This window comes from Cryptomeria japonica, chromosome 4, assembly GCF_030272615.1.
Source record: "Cryptomeria japonica chromosome 4, Sugi_1.0, whole genome shotgun sequence".
Classification (NCBI taxonomy): Eukaryota; Viridiplantae; Streptophyta; class Pinopsida; order Cupressales; family Cupressaceae; genus Cryptomeria; species Cryptomeria japonica.
The window spans coordinates 365,716,552-365,734,947 of record NC_081408.1 but is presented as its reverse complement, the minus strand read 5'-3'; positions in this window follow the sequence as shown (position 1 = coordinate 365,734,947).

Here is an 18,396-nt window from a genome sequence, read left to right as displayed (position 1 = left end):
ATCTTTGCTTGATGGAAATGCTGGGGTATCCCGTCTGATCAAATTGCTAATTGGGTGTCAGATTCTCTCAATAACAAGGTAAAAATTGATATCCTTCCTGATAATTTTTTAGCTATTGAATGTGGTAATCAGAGTTTGAGAAATTCTTTGTTAAATGGGGACATATTAACATTCAAAGTTCTAGGGTTTGATTGTCAAGAATGGCAACCCCTCTTTCTTCCATCTCAATTTAATTCCTGCATGGTTAATAGAGCAATTTCACTTGATAAATTCCCTGTAGAATTGCGAAATAATGAGTTCTTAAGAATAATAGGTAACAAAATAGGCAAATTTGTAGAAGTTAAAAAATCAGCCCTAAGCTTCTTTAACCAACTTTTGATTGTTAATATGAATATTAACATTAAATCTTTAGAGCCCATAATAGTGAAATGCGACACTTTATGCTTAACCCTAGAACTACCCTTTTATAATGGTTCTTTCAAAGAGTTTATGTTGAGGAAGATCCCCTCTAAGAAACCTTTCTCCGAATCAGTCCTCAAATCTAATGGCACCCTATTTAGATTTGTGGAAGGAGGGGGTTTTACCTTCAAAGGCTATAAGTTTAATATCAACTCTAATCATCTCACCACAAACTTATGTCCTCACAACCCCCCTATTAAGATATCTCGCCCACCTCTTCCTCCATTGCCAACTATTAATCCACCTATAGTTGACTCATTACTTTGGGATCGAGACCTGGAAGAAGGTGAAATCAATGAGGTGCTCCCTTAGAAAGAGCAGCCCAGACTGACTAATTTTCCATCATCTAGCTCTCTCATCCCACTAGAGAGGCTAAGTCCTTCGAGGTCTTCCCCTTTAATGGAACTCACCTCCTCCTCTGAGCAATCAAAGAGGGATAGGCCTCCCTTGAATCCAAGAATGGTACCCGTGCAAGGTCAACCAATCTCTCAAGTCTCAAGATTGGAGACCTTTGAGGTGTCAGAGGTCCATCCTCCATCTTTGATGATTATTTCAGATTCAATTACAGAATCTGAGAATGATCGAGTTGCTAGGGAAGTTAACATCATTGCCAAATTTGTAGGGGAAGAAGTAGTAAATGACCTTATGGATCAATTGGTTGATGAAATTTGTGATGATGAGGAACTAGAAAGACAAAGGGATATCTATGTCAAAAATCTAATGGATATTGCTAGAGTTGAGTTAGAAACAAATGAACTTTTTATAGCATTAGACAACTTAGAAAATGATAACCCAAACACTCTAGGCATTCTCAACTCTAAAAGAAGTAAAGATTCTCTTGATTGTGCTAAAATCAGTAAGAAAAGAGGTAGGAGATCCCTTGATGAACTAAGATCAAAGGAAGGAGAAGCAAGGGGTCAGTCTAAAATATCTAATCTTTTTAATGTAGGGGAGGGGAAGTTCCTCCCCATAGAGCCATGAAAATCATAACATGGAATGTTAGGGGCCTGAATGCCCCTAACAAACAACACATCTTAAAGCACTGCATCTTTGATTCTAAACCAAATATAATGTTAATCCAAGAAACCAAAATGAACTCCTCTGAGATAGCTCTTTTTGAGAAAAAACTAGGCATTAGACAACTAAAGTACTCCCCTGCTACAGGGGCCTCAAGGGGCTTAGCCATCATTTGGGACTCTAGATTCATCTCGTTTACAACTTTAGAGATAAAGCAAAATCGATTGGGAGGAGAAGTAGTAAGTTATAAAAATAACCTAAGATTCAAATTGATTAACATTTATGGTCCTATCGAAAATAGGGATAAGGCTAGGGTGTGGGTGGAACTGGAGTCTTTCCTCAGAAGTTTCCCAAATGATGTATGCATCATTGGGGGATATTTCAATGCTATCACTAAGGTAGTAGACAAAAGAGGAGGTAGCAACAAACTTCCTCTAGCAGCTGTAGATTTCAATCATTGGATCAATAAGAACTCCCTATTGGAAATCCAGACGGTAGATAATTCCTTCACCTGGAACAACAAAAGGCTTGGTTTCTGTAACATTATTGAGAAACTAGATAGGTTCTTTATCCATGGAGGGCTCTCGGAGCTCAACTTTACCCTGAATGTAGAACCCCTCCCTTTAGCAGGATCTGACCATTTCCCACTCCAACTAATCTTATTATCTGACCACTCCCCTAAAAAATGTCCCTTCAAATTTGAGAGCATGTGGTTCAAAGATGATAACTTTTTAAACTTAATTGAGAACTGGTGGAGAAGCTCTGTTTTCTCTAGTTCGAAGATGTTTATTATCACAAGCAAGTTAAAGCTTATCAAAAGGAAGCTCTTAGAATGGAACATGATTAATTTTGGAAATATTTTCAATAAAAAAATCCTAATAGAAAATGATCTTAAGAATGTTAACATTGAGGTTCTTGAGAATGGGATGGATGAACATCTCTTCCTCAAAGAAAAGACTCTACTCTCTGAATATGAAAAGACACTCTCAAATGAAGAGATCTTTTGGAAACAAAAATCGAGGGAGACTTGGTTGAGTGATGGGGACCAAAATACTAAGTTTTTCCATTATAGTACTAAGTAGAGGCGATGGGACAATCAAATTTATAAAATTAAGAATTGCCAGGGTTCCATCCTGTCTATACTGAATGATGTTGCCTCTAAGGCATCAAGGTTTTTTGATAAAATCTTAAACAATATTGAAGGCTCCAACCTCAGGGGCCAACTCAATATTATCAAGAATCTTCCAAAACTCATTAACGATGACCACAACAAAATCCTGTCAAAGAAATTCTCTAAGGAGGAGGTTAAATCTGTCCTTATGAAGATGAATCCTGACAAGGCCCTGGACCTGGATGGCTTCCCCACTAGCTTTTTCTAAAAATGTTGGGGTTTTATGGGGACAGAGATCATGGATGCCTTAAAAGGTATTAGGAACTCTAGTAAGATTCTCAAATAAATCAACAATACCTTCTTAGCTCTCATCCCCAAAAAAGAGAATCCTAAAAGCTTTAATGACTTCAAATCGATAGCCCTTTGCAACACTCTGTACAAACTCTTAACCAAAACCCTAGCAGCAAGACTCCAGAATCTTCTCCCCCATTATCATTAGTGAAGAACAAACCGGCTTCATAGTAGATATATCAATCTATAATGGGGTTATTATAGCCCAAGAGGCCATTCATTCGGTCCAGCTCAACAGGGCCCCAAGTATGCTAGTCAAATTAGACATAAGCAAAGCTTACGACAAAGTTGATTGGCGCTTCCTATACAAATGCTTGGAGGCCTTTGGATTTTCCAAATCTTGGATCACCCTAATCTTTGAATGTATATCCACCCCCAAATTCTCTGTCTTGGTTAATGGTTCCCTGGAAGGTTTCTTCAGCAGCTCAAGAGGGCTCAGGCAAGGAGATCCTATGTCCCCCTTCCTTCATCATCATGGCTGAAGCCCTAGGTAGATCCATCTCTAAGGCCAAAGAGGAAGGTGGGATCCAAGGAATCCCCATTTCCAGCAGCCTTCCTCCCTTTACCCACCAGCAATTTGTCGATGACACGATGCTTTTTAGGTAGGGAAGTGTAAGGGAAGTGAGGGCCTTCAAAGGCATCCTTAATTCCTATATGCTAGCCTCAGGTCAAGAGGTGAATCTGGCCAAGTCTGTAGTTTTCATGTTCAACATAGACCCCCCCTTAGGAAAAGTGATCAGCAATGTCCTAGAGATTAGTGAAGGAACTCTTCCTTGCAAATACCTAGGCATTCCCTTTGACAAGGATAGAAGACCCTCAAAATTATGGGACAACTTGGTGGATAAAATCAATTCTAGGATTAACACTTGGAAAGGAAAATGGCTCTCATCTGTAGGTAGAGCAACCTTGGTTAGATCGGTCTTGTCATCTATGCCCATTTACCAACTCTCTTGTCAACATTTATCTTCTTCTAAACTTGCAAAGCTCAACAAGCATCTCAGGACTTTCTTTTGGCAAGGTGCTAATGACAATCATAAAATATCACTCATATCCTGGGACAAGATATGAAAACCTAAATAAGAAGAAGGAGTTGGCATTAAAAACCTTTGTGATCAAGGCAAAGCCTTGGGTGCCAAGTTTGTCTGGAGGATGTTTAGAACCCCCCACCTCAAATGGGCTTGCTTGCTACACCACAAATACCTTAATGGAGGGAATCCTATCCAAATATTTAGAGAAACCAACCCTCCCAAAGGGTCTTGCCTATGGAATTTTATGTTAGACTGCATGAGGATTATCTTTGACAGACTTACTTGGAATGTGGGGTCCAAGGATAAAGCTCTTTTCTGGTCAGATTCAAGGGGTGGATATAAGGCTATTGATAATATCCATGACTTTGGTGCTACTCGTATCCTTCTTGAATCTCATAGAGGTCCTCTGTTAAACAACAATATCTCCCCCTCAGAGGATGGGGCTAGTTGGTAATGGATAGAGAAGGAAGATGAGGATATCCCGGTAAGGGATAAATAAAAACTTATGGCAATTCTTAAATCAAGGAATATTGCCTTAGGTCAGAATGAGGACAAGCTCATCTGGGATGGCTCCCTAAGAGGAGAATACAACTCCAAGGATGGGTACTCTCTCATCTCCAAATCATTTTTAAGACCTATGACTGAGCTTCCCTTGAAAATTTGCTAGGATAAATACTGTCTGCCTAAGGTAGGTATCTTCTCCTGGCTTGCGGTTCAGAACAAGCTCCTAACTATGGAAAAATTCAGAAGAATGGGGTATGAGGGCCCTATTAGATGTCCTCTTTGTGAGGAAGATGAGGAAGACACCAATCATATCCTCCTTAATTGCCCCTTTGCTCACAAATGTTGGATCTGGCTCACCAACAAACTTGAATGGTCTGTGGCCTTCCCCCACACCATCTTTGGAATGCTCAAGGCATGGCCTCTCCTTAGGTTTGTCTATCTCTTTGAAGGTTTATGGACAACTCTTCCTTCTTTCATTATGTGGGAACTATGGAAGGAGAGAAATAGACATCTCTTTAAGAATGAAAAACTAGAGGTTCCTAGAATCATTAATAGGATAGAGTCAGCTATCACTAAGCTCATGAACAACTGACTATCATCAAGAACATTGAAGAATGCCTCTATCACTTATTGGGATGAAAAAATGATAAAATGTTGGGAAGGCTTATCCTTTCCTCCCTTTGTAGGAGATGGTCCTATTGCAAGTCTTCAATCAAGGGATGCATGCAGATGGCAGCCCCCAGGCAAAGGTTGGGTGAAGCTAAAATTTGATGGGGCATCCCGTGGCATCCCAGGGTAAGTAGGGATAGGTTGTGTTGTTCATAATTGGGAAGGCAAGGAACTAGCAACCCTTGCCTCTCTAGGTGGCATCAACACCAACAATTAGGTGAAACTTATGGCCCTGGTGGAGGGTCTACATTTATGTAGGAAACTAGGAGTTAAGAACTTGGAAATTGAAGGAGATTTAGCTATAATTGTCAATGCTCTAAGGAAAGCTAGTATGCCTAATTGGAGACTAAATACTTTGCTATCAAAAGCTCTTGAATTATGCAGAGATTTTGATAGGTTCACAGTCAATCATATTTATAGGGAGGGCAATAAAAGAGCGGATGAGTTGGCCAACTTGGGAGTCGATGGCATCAATCTCCTATTGGTGCCACCTTAAGGCAACCCCCTCTTTTTTTTTCATGTCCTAAGTGGTCGTTAGCATGTTTCTCCTTTCATCCCCTTATGTTTCTCTTGCCCAGACTCTGTTTTAACCCCCTTATTTATTCCTCTTCCTACCCCCTATATTTTCGTATAGATACTCAGACAAACATTCAGTTTAAATATGCCCATATATCTGTTCTCCCAGACTTTAACTTAGGTAGTTAGGCTCAATCCATGGTCCGATTGAGCCTAACTATGGTTGTTTCCTCATCGATACCTATCTGATATCCATTGCATTTTTATGTCGAAGAAACCTCGGGCCTCGGTGACCTCCTTTATTTTTCCACTGAAACATTTCTTCCATCAAAATCATCATGCCCTGTTGATGAATGGATCTATTGTCTCACCAAAGCCTTTCTTTATCCTCCCTTATCATCTTCCACCGATAAAGTTACATCGGTGAAACCATGCGTATCGGAGGCATGCCTTTTAGCTTCCTCGAAACCTATTTCCTCATCAATATCTTTTACCGATGTAGCTTCCTTTTGTCTGATCGATATTATTCTTTTGATGAGAACATTCCTTTCAGTGAGTTATGTTGCACCGATGGTATTATCTCCTCGAATACCTTTTCCCGTCGATGAAAACCATCTCCGCTTTCCTTGATATCTTTTGTCGATGAATTACTATCTTCGATGAGTCTTTTCTGAAGTTCATCAGTGCTTCCTTTCTTCGATGGCCCTTCTATATTGATGAGACATCATTGGGTCTCATTGATATTATTTGAACCTAGATATCTTAATAGGATGCTTGTTTGTTTCCTCACTGATACCTATCTGATATCCATTGGGTTTTTATGTCGAAGAAACCTCAGGCTTCGGTGACCTCTATTTTTCCACCGAAACACTTCTTCCATCAAAATCATCATGCCCTGTCGATGAATGGATCTATTGTCTCACTGAAGCCTTTCTTTATCCTCCCTTATCATCTTCCACTGATAAAGTCACATCGGTGAAACCATGTGTATTGGAGGCATGCCTTTTAGCTTCCTCGAAACCTATTTCCTCATTGATATCTTTTATCGATGTAGCTTCCTTTTGTCTGATCGACATTATTCTTTCAATGAGAACATTCCTTTCGGTGAGTTATGTTGCACCGATGGTATTATCTCCTCGAAGACCTTTTCCCATCGATGAAAACCATCTCCACTTTCTTTGATATCTTTTGTCGATGGAATTATTGTCTTCGGTCACTATGGCTATTTCCTCACTGATACCTATCTGATATCCATTGGGTTTTTATGTCAAAGAAACCTCGAGCTTCGGTGACCTCCTTTATTTTTCCACCAAAACACTTCTTCCATCGAAATCATCATGTCCTATCGGTGAATGGATCTATTGTCTCACCAAAGCCTTTCTTTATCCTCCCTTATCATCTTCCACCAATAAAGTCACATTGGTGAAACCATGCGCATCGAAGGGATGCCTTTTAGCTTCCTTGAAACCTATTTCCTCATCGATATCTTTTATTGATGTAGCTTCCTTTTGTCTAATTGACATTATTCTTTCGATGAGAACATTCCTTTCAGGGAGTTGTGTTGCACTGATGGTATTATATCCTCGAAGGCCTTCTGCCATCGATGAAAACCATCTTCGTTTTCCTCGATATCTTTTGTTGATGGAATTACTGTCTTCGATGAGTCTTTTCTAAAGTTCATTGACGCTTCCTTTCTTTGATGGCCCTTCTATATCGATGAGACATCATTGGGTCTCATTGATATTATTTGAACCCGGATATCTTAATAGGATGCTTGGTTGTTTCCTCACCAATACCTATCTGATATCCATTGGGTTTTTATGTCGAAGAAACCTCGGGCTTCGATGACCTCCTTTATTTTTCCACCAAAACACTTCTTCCATCGAAATCATCATGCCCTATCGGTGAATGGATCTATTGTCTCACCGAAGCCTTTCTTTATCCTCCCTTATAATATTCCATTGATAAAGTCACATCGGTGAAACCATGCGTATCGGAGGCATGGCCTTTAGCTTCCTCGAAACATATTTCCTCATTGATATCTTTTATCGATGTAGCTTCCTTTTGTCTGATCAACATTATTCTTTCAATGAGATCATTCCTTTCAGTGAGTCCTTTTTATGTTGCACTGATGGTATTATCTCCTCGAAGACCTTTTCTCGTTGATGAAAACCATCTCCTCTTTCCTCGATATATTTTGTCGATGGAATTACTGTCTTTGATGAGTCTTTTCTGAATTTCATCAGCGCTTCCTTTCTTCGATGGCCCTTCTATATCTATGAGACATCGTTGGGTCTCATTGATATTATCTAAACCCAGATATCTTAATAGGATGCTATTACACTTGCTTGATGACTTGTGGGCTACCATGGTATCAATGAAAATGATGATTTCTTTTAACAATAGGGGGCTTTTATAATTTAACTCCATAGATAATCATTCAAATTTGATGCTCAACAGGTGGCATCACTTATCTTCCTTTAAACTCCTAAATTTAGCTTTTTTAGTCTTGCTGCTCTGCTAGGATAAGCTTTAAGACTAGAAGGAGGCAATACCTTACATTAATGAGCATAGGTATATAAACGTGCTGACATATATCACTCCTAGATATATGTGATCATGGATATATAGGTATTATTATTTATGTAGATATTGCCTTCTTTTAGGACTAACACTTACCTAGCTATCCTCATCTCTATTTTACCTTTTCGCTCCCCTATTTTTTAATGTTTTGTCTCTTGTTTTGTTCTTAAGTAGCTTTCAGGCTTTAATGTCTCTAGGTTGCTTTAACTTAGCTTCATAATTTTTTTAAGTTGTGTATATGTTGTGCATCATCTTTTTCCCTGTGTATGATCGGCCCTAGCCACCTTTAGGATTTCTAGGCCCCCCATGTCGCACAATATATATATATATATATATATGTATGTATGTGTGTGTATATATATATATATATATTTGTATTTGTATTTATATTTCTATATATATTTATCATCATTCACATTATATATTAGGATTTTGTTTAGACTCACATCTATATATTCATATTCATATATAGTTTCCTATTTTCCTACCTGTTCTCTTAGTTTTAAGTTTAATCAGTCTTAGATGCATATGTCAATTTTCCTCTTTCTTCCCAGTAATCTCCAGCATCATATTATTAGATTAAGGGTTGACCTGATAAAATTTTATCTCACTTAAAGCTTTCCCATGACACTCAATTAGGACTTCGAAGGCTCTCAAACCATATTCTTTAAGATGGTACCTCCCCGTGATCTCTTTGCATTATGGAATTTACCTCATTAATATTTGTTGAGTTTATGCTCTTCGATGGGTAACCACTCTCACATTATGTTTCTAGAGATTTTTTGAGACTAATATTTTGAGCTGTGTATCCTAACAGGGTGACCATCCAGGCAGTTATGATATATTGTATAAGTTGACCTATTCGGTTTTCCTTTTCCTAACATTCTGGTGAGAGATTTTCTCAAGATTTTGTGTAGCATAAGGAGCAGAGCAAGCTTAACCCTGTGTTTCAGGAATAGCAAGAACTGTCGCCGACAAATGATAGCATCACCCCAAGAGATGGGCAATCTGCTGCTCAACTTTACACAGAGGATTTCTACATACAATCTTCAATATTTTGGATAAGTTTCCTTTCTGATCTTGTATCTCCATTTTGTATCGCATTCTTAATTTTTTTCTGATCCTTGAGGGATCTGGGCTAGACCAGAGGTTTTCTTCCCTCCATTCTTTCCTACCGGTGCCCACACCTAATGGAGGTGTAAATGTAAATCTATCTATTTTTAAATTAATAAAATTCTTTGGCCTCGGCCTTTTATCGATAAAAAAATAATAATAATCAATCAAAAATAAACCATAACAAAGCGACTAATTGCCTTCTAAAAGATGTGAGTATAAGATTGCTCTCAGATTTTTATAAGAAATACCAGTGACTAGACTACACCAAGATGAAGGATTTAATCTATATGATATTAACTATATGGATGCAAGATGGATGAATAATTCAAGCAAATAATCAATTCAAGCAATAATGGATGTAAACAATGATGGATGCAAATAATCTAAAAAGAACAATGATCTTCAATGACTCCAGAGCAAAATTAGCATGATGATAATCTCCAAGCGTGTTCTCAAAAATCTTTGGGGTGAATTGAAATGAGAGCTGAAGACTGAATTTATAGAGAATCACAAAAGAGAAAAACTCAATTTTGGATTAATTGAAAATAATTGAGAAATCAGGTTCAGTTAACCTTGAGATAGATTCCAATTTAGTTTAATTGAAATGCATTCAAATTAGAAGTCCAAGTTGCAATGGAAATAATAATAAATTAATTCCATGCATTTGTGATAAAAATAGATAATTCTTTTATTTATTCAAGAAAAGAGTCTTTTCAATGCAACTGAACTTCTTTTTTTGAAAAGCTTTGAGTTCCAATTTTAGAGAATAATTCAATAATTCAATTAATTGCTTTTCTGATTTCAAGTTCTAAATTTAGAAAAAGAAATAATATCTCAAGTTTGATTTCTCTCTCAATTCAATTCTTTTATGTTTAATTTCAATTCAACTCTTTCTTTGTAATTAATTCCTCTTTTATAATAAATTAATTCCTTTTGCATGATTAAATGACAATTTTATTAATTAATTAAATATGCAAGGATATTTAATAAATTAAAATAGGATAATTGATCAAAATGATATTCTTGGAAATGATTCAATTAATTAAATGAATATTTAATTAATATTGAGTAATTGATTTGCCATGTGATATTTGATGATTAAAAATTAATAATGTGCTCAAGGTTGATTTAATTGCCTTTGGTTAGGACCTTGGTGATGTTGTCGAGATTAGGGGCCCATGGTTTAGATGACCATTTTTAGGGTATTACAGTTCCCACAAAGCTTGGGTGGACAAGCTATGGAATGGTTCTCCCAACTCCCACCTCGAATCAAATCATGGATTGATTTAGCAGAGTCTTTCATACAAAACTTCTCATACAACATTGTAACAGATATATCAGTGACTACTTTGTGCAATACTAAGCAAAAAATGGGGAGTCCTTTGCTTCATTTTTACAGTGATGGAGAGGTCTTGCTAGTCGCTGCTCTTGTGATGTTCCACACAAACAAATGGTAGAAATGTTCACTCAAAAAATCAATAATGATATTTTATATGAACTAAGAAAAGCTTGTCTATCTACCTTTAAGGAAGTCATTGAGAAAGGATTGCCAAATGAGAAAGTCCTTATTGAACAAGGCAACATTAAGATATTCAAAGAGAAAAAAGAGGAATCAAATGGGAAAGACAAGCCCCACTTTTGGAATAAGAATAAGAATATAGTCAATGATGGGGTAGTAGATGAAAATGTTGTAAAACCAAAAATGGCTTTCCCTGGTGAAAGCTCATCCAATATGAACAATCAGGTAAACACTAAAAGGCCATCAAAGCCTCAAAGAAAATATAGTCCATTAGGAGAGCCAATTGAGACAACATTCAAGAAATTGGTTGCAAACAAGCTCATAACACTACCAGATAATCCCTCTTATGAACCAAAAGTAAAACTTGCATGGTGGAATGATGATGAGTATTGTGAATATCACAAGAGCGAAGGGCATACAACTAGCAATTGTCACAAATTCAAGGATGTTATACAATATAGTATTGACAAGGGTGACATAAAAGTTGATGGTCACACTTCCAATGAGATACATGTGATGTTTAAGGAGCCATTCCCTAAACATGATAAGGGAAAATCCAAAATAGATAATCAAGCCAACTATGCTAAGATGTCCTATGATTATGATTCTTCCATTAGCTACATTTTAGTGGAGATTTATGTTTCTACCATTAACATTAAGGACAAAACTCCCTAAAGTTCCACCCAAAGGAGTAAAGTTGTTTTAAAAGGCATTGGTCCCTCTTTCTCATCCTCTAAAGACAAAACCTCTGAAAGTAATGTCACAACCCATTGAGGTAAAATCACCTTGCAAGGTGTTCTATCTAAGATCACATCCTCATCATCTACCCAAAATGAGTATGACCTTGTAGATCAGTTAGGGAAGACACCCGCCCTCATTTCCATCTTTGAGCTTTTGCGTATATCCCCTTCACATAAAGAAATTCTTGAAAAAACCTTGAGAGAAACCTTTGTACCCACTGATCTGAATGTGGACCAATTTCAAGCCATGGTGGGATACCTTTCTACTCTGCATTGCCTTACATTCACAGAAGTCAATGACGTATCCCTATGCCAATCACATAATGCACTTCTCTATATCAAATCCTTTCTCCTTAAAAACCGTATCAAACAAGTCTTGATAGATGGAGGAGTAGGTTTGAACATTTGTACATTGAACACTATTAAACAATTGGGATATTCTGAATGAACTATGAATTCAAAGAACATGATCACCATTAAAGCATATGATGACAAATAATTCTCATCCAACGGAATAGCCAACTTACGTTTGAGAATTGACCCAGTCATGAGGGATGTGGTTTGTCAAGTACTTTATTTAGATCTTACATATAACATACTTTTGAGATGTCTGTGGATTCATGATATGAGAGTAGTTCCTTCAAGATATCATCAATGTATTAAATTCCCTTACAACGGAGTGGAAGTAATGATAAAAGGTGATCCAAATCCATTCATGTATTGTAATAACCTGTGACCGTGATCAAAAATAATAATTCCAAACAACAAAGAAGCAACTCCATCATCAACATATGCAGATCCAGAATCATTAAAACCTTCTACATCAAAACAAGGTGATCTTAAAGGAAAATACAAGGACAACGGCATGGGAGAATATACTTTGAATCAAACCATGTATTTAAGAAAAATAGTGGATTCTCCTAAAGATTATGGACGACCACATCCCTCTTAAAAAGTATTCACCATTACCATTAAATGGGATCCCACTATATTCTACAGATGGGGTGAGATGGAAGAAGAAGATCTCCACAAAATGCTTTATAAAGAACCTGAAGAGGAATTTACACAATATCACATCAAAATATCATGTGAAAAGTATAGTAAATAATTTAAGTTCTTGTAAAAATTTGGATATGATGGAAAGAGTCCTCATGGGTTACAAAAGAAATGAATAATTGAACCATTGCAACCAAAGTTAACATTCAAAAATCAACGATCGAAAGGACTTGGCTTCATACCCCTTAGATTAGGCACACACAATTTTAAAGAAGCATTGAAAATCACACTCTAATGACCAACAAGAAAATAAATTCTATTCCATCGACTCTAATGAATGGGAATGGGGTTTAGATAAGTCGTCTAGTGATTATGAACTCACAGAAACATTCAGAGAACCAGATGAACCCACAAAAGAAGAAGAGTTTAATAGAAAATTTAGAGTTGGTCAAGTAACTTTATCAAAGTATACATCAAAAGAAAAGAATGACAGTGGAGAACCATGGATAAAAGTATTTTGGGATCCCAAACCCTCAACATCTCAAATTTCTAGGTCAAAAAAGCGAAGGGTGAAGACTCCCATTGTTGAGTTTCCCTCTCATGAGGTTGATTTGGATTAGTCTATGATTGAGGATAATGAGGAGAGTTCTAATGATGACCCTGATGATTGTATTGAGATACCTAAAGACTCTTGTGTCTTTACCCTCACCCTCATTGATTTTGAGAATATTGATGGCCTTCTCCTTGTTCATCCACAACTCATTGATTGGGACCAACAAGAGCCTCCACAACTAGACACTTTTCAAAATAATGAGGCCTTTATTGACTATCTTGGAATAAAAATCATCTACATATCAGGGACCACAAAGAAGGATACATCATAGAACTCAATAGCATGACATATCTTGGAGGGAAAACCAAACCTTCTAGTTGCAAAAGTATAAAAATAAAAACAAATCACAGGTCTTATGGTGAAAACCACATTGTGGCATTGTCTAACCCTAAAAAAGTAAAAAGAAAGGACATCTCCAAGGGTGAAAACCTCTCTGAGATGCCTAAGGATGGAAGGTTTGACATTCTCCCTATGACATCATATGAAGAGAAATCATCAATGCTAGTGGAAGAGACTATCAAGACAAATATTGGCACAAAGGAGGTTCTGTCTGCCTTGCCAATTAGCATAATAACTAGACTTGAAGACTTAACTTAGGGATTGGAAATCCATTCTGAATAGCTATCATTCCTATGAATGAGGTTCATTTACTTGTCAACCTAGGGACATATTACTTGAAATGGGCTAGCACTGTTTGTGCACTAAGTTCTGGTAAGAATCATTCTATCCTACTCCAACAAATGAAGTTACTGAATAAACATGCAAAGATGTAACAACTATATGGCTACAAGAAATCTTAACACTAAAAGATGATTTTAAATGAACAACTATTATCTAGGTTCAAAGCTAGCAAACAAGAACTACATTGTCTACTTTGGTTGTAGGAATAGTCACAAGATTTGGTTTCAGTGGCTGCAGGAATAGTCAATTGCCAAAACAACTACTACAACAAAAGAAAACTTAATTTAACAGTTACACAGGATTACTCACCAAGTGGCCCCCCTTGGATGAGCGTACCCAGATTTCAAATGATTCTATATGCTCAAAACAACATAACTTTTTTCATTATCTCTAAAAAGTTGTTACATAAAATAGGGAAAATACTTGATTTTGAAAACTCTGTCTAACCTTTGTGAAGAGGTTCGGAAATTTATTTATAAGAAAATTATAACAAACTCTTAACTACCTAGACCATGCCCATGAGATTAGGCATAAAATTTTATTTCAACAAGGAAGAAGTCAACCATAGAGATTGTGGGACTTTCATCATTACACAACTAGGAATATAGCATGATGGTTTCTACCAGATTGTCACCTGCTAAAGACATTCATAAATAGATCTAGTACTACCTCACTATTCTTTAGCTGCTCCATTCAAACACCATCTCCCTTATTATCTTTAATTCTCTCAATTGCCTTGAAATATCTCTAACTTTTACATGGCACAATCCTCCAACTGGCATATCTTGACCGCTTCTACAGCTACTTATTTATTCTTACATCAAAGGTTAGTACATGCAAACACATACGTATCCATTTCCTATCAACCATAACATTTATATATCCATATATGAAATTATCAGAGTAATTCACATAGCTATAGGAATAATTTGTTGGGTCCCAGAGGCAACTGAGAGGGGGGGGCGTTGAATCAGTTGTCCAATAAATACAAATCAAAACTAACTTAACCAACTTAATTCTTAATGCTGGTAAACTAAACTTTAATGTCGGTAGACAGTTTAACAGTTAATTGCAATACCAATAAAGTTTAATGCATGAAATAGAAAGACACATAACACAGTTATTTGTACTTGGAAACCCTGTAAGGGGAAAAACCATGGTGGGAAACCTTACCCACAATCAGATGATACTACTACAAATAGTATGTGTGTACAATATGGAGTCTGCACATGCAGAAAGGCCAATTGCCTAGAGCTCACTACTCAATCACAAAATGGGAGTCACACTAACTACAATTGGATGGCTAGATCCAATGATAATGTACTGCTCAAAATAGCATCTTCATAAGCTGGATTTAGTACCGGTTAAGCTCTGATTTGCCTTCTTCAAACCTTCCTTCAATCTTGAATGATGTCTACATGTATATCTCTACTTATATTTGCATATACCTTATTACAATCCTTTTCCACACTCTACCACACAATCTCATAAATGAGATCTTACATATATACCAAAACCTAAGACCAAATGTGTAGGTTAGCTCACTAAGATATTACAATAAAATCAATTACAAATGAATCAATATGTGATGCATGATGTCCGCTCAATGCATTTACAATAATAATAAATCATCTTCATAATGTGCCATGCTGATCTAGAATAGATAAGCTTACCGGTGCATATCCTAGACCTATTTGCTATTAATAACAAATATGCAAACCTAAGTAGACCAATGAACAAATCACCAAGACCAAGTGTCCAAATGATGTCTTCAACATAACCAAGTAATCTCCAGATGATGACAGATCATCCTCAGTGTCAGTGAACAATATAATCTTGTTGGTTAACCAGATACCAGTGACTATGTATAAGTCACTGATCATGTTGATGAACATAACCAAAGATCTCCAAGTGTTCTCAAGTGTTTGACAAGTGTTGACATCAATGATAAAACCATATCAACATATCCAAAATACCAACAATCTCCCCCTTTGGCATTGATGGCAACACAAGATGGAAAAACCATTTAAGTCCCAAAGCAGAAATGCCAAAAACCAAAAACCAACAATCTCCCAAAGAGATCATTAACCAGAAATCAAAATACATAATATCTCTCCCCCTAGGAATAATCTCTCCCCAAAAGATAAAGTGTTTTTCCATAGATATCTCTCCCCCTTTGACATAAAATGCCAAAGCAATAAAACCAAATACAATCAGTTCAAAGAACTTATCACAAAATACCAACTTATCAATTTATCCAACTACTCCCCTTGAGAAGTAGCTCTCCTCATCAAAGTTGGAAAAAAGATTTCTCTGTTAATTCTGCTGGTCTGATGCCATGCTCCAACTATCTAAGTTTCTACCAATGAGGATATAACTCCAAGCTGCTCCCTAAGATATTCAAAAGTTTCCTTAGGCAAAGGTTTAGTAAAGATATCTACAATCCACTCTTTAGTATTCACATAAACCAATTTCACTTCTTTTTCTTCAACATTCTCTTTCAGAAAATTGAATTTGATAGAAACATGTTTAGTTTTTGAGTGAAATACCAGATTCTTTGATATATTAATTGCTTCCATATTATCATAGTAAATGATTATGGGTTCCTTGCATTTTACCTTTATGTCCTTCAACATTTGCTTAATCCATAATACCTGTGTACAATTAGTTGTTGCTGCAACAAATTCTGATTCTGTTGTTGATAAAGATGTGCAACTTTGTTTCTTTCTCAGCCATGAAATTAGTATGCTACTAAGAAAGAATACTCCACCGGTGGTGCTTTTTCTATCATCTACATCTCCTACCCAATTTGCATCTGTGTATGCACATAAGTCAAAGTTTTCATCTCTAGGATACCATAAGCCAAGATTTGTAGTGCCTTGTAGGTACCAGAAAATCCTTTTCACTGCTAATTCATGATTTTCCTTAGGATTACTTTGAAATCTTGAAACAATACATACTGCATTCATAATATCAGGTCTTTTTTATGTCAAATATAGTAAATCTCCTATCATAGACTTATACCTAGTTAGATTAACAGGTGTTGATTCATCTTTCAATGATAGTTTATCAGTTGTAGTCATAGGTGTGCTTACCGGTTTAGAGTTTTCCATGCCGAATTTCTTTAGTAATTCCTTCAAGTACTTTGATTGATTTATGAATATACCTTTATCAGTCTATGAGATCTACAATCCTAAAAAGAATTTTATCTCCCCAATCATAGACATTTCAAATTCTTCCTGCATCTTATTAGAAAAGTTTTTACACAATTCATCTTCTCCTCCAAAGATTATATCATCAACAAAAACTTCAACAACCAAGATGTCATCATTAGTTACTTTGTAATATAGATTGTTGTCAACATTACCTTTAGTGAAACCAATCTTCAAAAGATATTTTTCCAATCTAGCATACCAAGCTCTAGGAGCTTGCTTCAATCCATATAAAGATATCCTTAACCTACAAACCATATCTTTGTCATCTGTAAAACAAAATCCATCAGGTTGTTCAATGTAAACTTCCTCTTCAAGATCTCCATTCAAAAATGCACATTTAACATCCATTTGATATAATTTATAGTTCTTGTGTGCTGCAAAAGCTAAAAATAATCTGACTACCTCAATTCTAGCTACCGGTGCAAAGGTTTCATTGTAATCAATTCCTTCTTTCTGTGAATATCCCTTACACACTAATCTTTCTTTATTTCTGATTACCTTACCATCTTCATAAATTTTATTTCTGAATACCCATTTAGTTCCAATTACATTTTTGTCTTTAGGATGGGGAACTAATGTCCATGTGTTATTCTTTTCAATTTGTTCCAATTCATCTTCCATAGCCTTAATCCAATGTTTATCTTCACATGCCTCATTAACTGATGCTAGTTCAATTTGATAAATAAGACATACCTCTTCATTTTCCAATCTTCCTCTAGTCATAACACCTTGATATTTGTTTCCAATTATATGATTTTCAGAGTGATTCAATCTTACATACTAGTGTGTTTTTACTTGCTGCCATTCTTCAGTCACTGTGGAATTCTCAGATGATGCCAATGTGACTAGATCAACATTTTGTACTGGTGTGCTCATTGTAGGTTCATTTGATTTTATCTCTATTTCCAGTTCAGAGTCCATGTACCTTCTAAACTGTTCATCAATCTTCACATTTGCACTTTCAATAATTTTCTGAAATCTTTTATTAAAACATCTATATGCCTTGCTCTTAGATTAATAACCAAGAAATATTCCTTCATCACTTCTAGGATCAAATTTTCCAATATACTCATCTCTTCTAATGTAGCATTTGCTTCCAAATATTCTAAAATATTTAAGAGTAGGAGTATTACCAAACCATATTTCATGAGGGGTCTTACCAGTTTCACCTTTGATGTGAACTCTGTTGAATGTATAAACAATTGTATTGACTGCTTCTCTCCAATACACATGAGGTAGATTTGCTTCTGATATCATGCTTCTAGCTACATCCAAAAT